Source organism: Gavialis gangeticus, unplaced genomic scaffold (genome assembly GCF_001723915.1).
Source record: "Gavialis gangeticus isolate Ggan-Ray unplaced genomic scaffold, GavGan_comp1, whole genome shotgun sequence".
NCBI lineage: Eukaryota > Metazoa > Chordata > Crocodylia > Gavialidae > Gavialis > Gavialis gangeticus.
The window spans coordinates 118,949,042-118,953,762 of NW_017729025.1; the positions used below are offsets into that span (position 1 = coordinate 118,949,042).

General features: G+C 43.3%; 1 long non-coding RNA gene across 1 annotated transcript in view; it reads left to right on the top strand.

The window, feature by feature from the left end:
• LOC109299015 overlaps positions 1-1,837 on the top strand; it is a 13,899-nt gene extending 12,062 nt beyond the window's left edge. Inside the window, exon 3 of the long non-coding RNA XR_002097750.1 lies at positions 371-1,837. This is a non-coding gene — a long non-coding RNA (uncharacterized LOC109299015). The remainder of the gene's footprint in view (positions 1-370) is intronic.
• The last annotated feature ends 2,884 nt before the right edge of the window (positions 1,838-4,721 follow it).

Genomic DNA, 4,721 nt, shown 5'->3' on the forward strand with positions numbered 1-4,721 from the left:
CATTCGGGAGCCGTGCCTGGTACCTCAGATTTGGCTGAATTGAATCAGGGACAGTGATTTGAATCAATAAATTGAATCACCGTCCCCAGTTCGGGCTGAATCCAAATTGAATATGGCCCATTTCGCACACCCCTAGCTGTTGTGTTGCCTGTGTTTTTTCTGCTGGGCTGTAGCTGACCATCCTTTAGGGAGGCACAGTTTTTGTTCTCTGGCATATTAATCTGTGTGTTTAGATACCATTTTGTCTGTGTGAGGGTGTAATGCAATGATCTAATATTGCTTTGTAGACAAGAGGGGATTTCTATTTTGCCTGTGCCATCAGTCCCTGGGGCTGTCTTTACTACTGACTCTGCCATCTCATTTTTTGCAGCTACCCAGAGAAAGCCAGATTCCCATTTTGTGTTTGATTTCTGCAAAGTACTGTGCCCACTGTCTGAGGCATGCTATACCTTTACAAAAGGTGTTTTTAGTCCTTGCTTGAAAGTCCTGCAAAGAGTTTACCCATAAGAAGAAATGGGAGGTCTACTGTGACTATGTAGTTCCTGTTCATTAAAGAGTGAATGGATTTGTTCCAACCTTTTCTAGGTACACTTTAAATTTCATGAGTCCCCTTTGACATTTAAAATACCATTTCCAGGCCTTCCCCTGTTCCACATATATTCTCAATTTGACAGTTATGCCTGGCCAGTATATATTCACTGTTCTTCTGTGGCAGTCTACAGGTTTGATGCTTGTATCCATTTCGACATGTGAGCTCTTAAATCTGCATTCCCTGCACCTCAGAGAGAAGATAAAGGTAACATATTGATAGGCTATTTCCTGTTCCACATAGCTATCCGTCTTGTGCTTTGGAAAGTATGCCTTGCTCTGTACGTATGCCAAAAGTAGAGTACTTTATCTTCATCTCAAAGTGGTGGCAACTCGGTTAACGAAGGTTCACATTTAGCTGAATGGCTTGTCTAACCTCATATGAATGGATACTTTTGTCTTGGTTAAATCTGATAGGGCAGTTTAGGTCTGTGCAGATCCTCAGATTGCCAGGAGTTTTTCTGATCTCTTTTGAGGATGTTGATCCACTTTGTGCTAGTTTAAATAGGTGTAATAATGCCTGTTCCTTGCAGGTTTGCCAATTTGTACTTTAGTAACTCTGCCACAGCTCACTGGAACTTCGCCTTTTTGGGCTACACATGTGGATCTCTTCAACTAGCTCGCTGGGTGGCTTTCTTGAAATATATTATGAGTGTTTGCTAGACAGAACTCATAGCGGCTGTTCTTGCTCTTCTATCATGTTGTGCATATCCTGGTGATGTACTGTGATTAAATTCATGGCTTGTACTTCTCTGTTGCTCAGAAGTGGTGGGTGGTGCCCTTGTGTGTCAACTGTAATAAAGTCCAGTTGATAATATCTCTTGTTATGTGCATTTCTTGCCTACAGTCAACATTTGCCACCTGGTCTCAGGGTTGTTTTACTGTATATCACCAGCACCTGGTCATTTCCCCCACACCTCCGCCATCTAATACTGCTGATTATCATTGTTACTGGGATTGCATTACTGTCTCCATAATCCAGATGGAATCAAACTGGCAGTTGATCTAATAGCATAGTTGCAAATATGGCAGTTGAACAGCTGTCAGCCTTCTCGTGCAGTCCTTGTATATTGAGTCATTGAATTTCTTAAAGTCACATTGTAAATACCATCCTGTAACAGAGGCCTCAGCCCCTGTCACTTTGAGAGGGGAGAGCTGCTGGCTGCTGCAGCAAAGGAAGGCAGACTGGCCATCAATCGCAAGTGGGAACCCCTGTGTGTAGGTGGGGAGCCACATGACAGGAAGGGGTGTGGCTTCAGTGCATATAATCCCCATGCCTAAACCCAAACAGGCAGTCTGCATTTGCTCACTGCAAGGAGAGCAGTTCCTAGGAGAGAAGGGCAGCTTGAGGCAAGACAGGTAGGGGAACTGGGATGAGAGTGATTCAAGGGATGTATGGCCTGTGACCAATGCTAACCTGAGTGAGGGAGACTTTTTATTTTGAAGTGGCTTGCTTGGGCTTATGTTCTGTTTTGAGCTTGATACTGGAGGGCTGGATTATGGCTACAGGAGAGGCGTGGAGGGCATGGAGCGGTGCCTGGTGGGGCACTCTGCAATAGGCAGCCTAGTCTAGGCTCAGGAACCCTGAGGGTGGAGGATGAGCCCAGAGTGCATGAGAAAGGGGCCTGGTGCATGATGGGGCTAGGGTCCAGGAGCCAAGGTCTGGGGGACTGAACCTGAGCGGAGGGGTTCAGCCAGAATAAAAGGGTCAAGGCTGGGAAGCCCGAGGCCTGGACAGAGGTTCTAGGCCTGAAGGCCAAAAGCTGTGTTGAGGCCATGAGCCCCCTTCAATGAACATGGAGTAACATCTTCAAGGCATTGATATGGCTTCAGGGAAGGGAGGCAGCCATGAATATAGCCCATAAGGCAATTGGTGCCCTGAGGCACAGATAGGGCCAGAGGGCCATAACCTATTACCTGGGGGCAAGATTGGGGGCCAGCTGGGTACAAAAGGTACCAGCCAGCCAAGGTGGACAATGGCCCATTCAAGAAGCCTGCCTTAACAACAAAATAGTTCCATCAAGGTGTGGCAGGTGAGGAAAAGGGAGGAGACACCAAGATGCTGGAGCAGGGAAGCAGGAGTCATGTAGCCACCAGGTGGTTTTATGGCTGTGCCTGGCGCATGATCCTGCTACGTTTCATCTTCAATAAAAGCTCCTATTTCTCAGTCAATGTATATACAGGTGCATTTGGTTTCTGGTTACATCATTGGGACATAACAGCCCCGATCTAATGGACTCATTGAAATTGCATACCTTTGTACCATTGCTCACAAACCAGATTCTTTTCTTTCAGTGGTTTGTGCTACTTTTTACAGTCTGTCTTTACTCTGCTTTGTGGCTTTCCATAGCTTATTCTATACTAGTAACTGATAGGACTACTTCTCTTAATAGTCTCTTGGGTAAGCTGGAATCATCATTCCCACAAATGATCCTGTCTTTACTTATCTAATTAGAATCTAATTTATCCAAAGTTGCAGGTGAAAGACAGAGTTTTCACCTCTTTGCTATAACTACCCTTTCTTGCTCCTGCTTCTTGGTTTCAGGTGAAAAAAAAATCCCTGCCCAGAGCCTTATCTTGTCTGGCATCACAGCACTTGCCAGACACCTTTATCAGTTATTTTGGGCAATAATCCTTGAAACAGTATCTCACTCATATCTTCATCATATATTATATGTGTGTCTCACTTAAAGTGAAGTGTTCCTTCAACATCTGACTTTAGTAACACTGCCCAGGCCTCAGTGAGGACTGAAATTTCTCTTGCTGAAACTAATACCAACTTTCACATTTTAGAGAGACTTCATTAAAACTTGTCTTATCTACTTAATTAAAGGCAAACCTCTTTATATAGACAGACAAACAAATTAACACAATATGCCTCAGCTTCTCCTGGGGAAAAGGAAAGTACTTATCTTCAGAACACTAATTGCTGCAGTTAGGGTTTTGTTAAAAATAAATTGATACTTGCTCAGAGTACAGATGTGACAGATGCAAAAGATGGGTAAATAGAACAACATTCCAATACTCAAATGAAACACAGTATTTAAATGTTAATGCATTGTTATTATAATGAGGGGGGAAATATTTATTTTGCAGACGAGTCCCAACAAATTGAAGTCTTTCCATGGGATTCCAGTGATTTGATAATCCACCACATCCCAAAAGGATTTTCTAAAAATCTATTTCTATTAAAAAGGACTGTAGAAACATGTACAATAACCGAGGTTGTTCATTTCTGTTACACAATCAGGATGTGTACTGCACTACACTAAATAATGTGCATAAACATACATAGTAAATTGGATCTCACCATAATATGTATGCAGGAATTTTGAACATGCTGATTAGCAGCATAACGCATGAAACCCAAACACATCATTTTACATTCCATAGAATATGAATTAAATCAGTGTATTCCTGTTTTCAGTAGTAGCTGTATATTAAACAGACAAACAACAAGAAACCAAATGATAATTTTTTTCAAGCTTCCCTTCCTTGTATAGATGAATGAGTGGCCTACTCCCTACAAATCTATTCGATAATAGTTGAGGCATATGGCTAAAAATATTTAACCATGTACTCACTGAATGTTTTCAATAAACGTGCAGCAATCAATAAGACATAAGCTCTTGCTGGATCTCTGATGCTCAGCCGCAGTGGTTTTTGGGATATTAAGGACTTCTTCTCTGCTGGCCAGCACCACAACTGACTGAGACCTGGGTGTCATTATTGACAACAAAATGAACATGAGCCACCAATGCAGTGCCGTAGCTGGCAGAGCTAACCGAACACTGGCATGCATCCACTGAGGCATCTCAAGCAAGGCAAAGGATGTCATCCTCCCACTTTACTCGACTGTGGTGAGACTGTAATTGGAGTACTGCATCCAGTTCTGGGTGCTGCACTTCAAGAAGGATGTGGAGAAGTTCAAGAGGGTCCAAAGGAGGGCCACATGCATGATTAGAGGTCTGGAGATCAAGACATATGAGGAGAGGCTGAGGATTGGGGATTGTTCAGCTTGGAAAAGAAAAGACTCAGGGGGGACTTGGTTGCAGCTTATAAGTATATTGGGGCATACATCAGGGTTTGGGGGAGCATCTATTTACCAAGGACCCCCAGGGTAGGACAAGAAA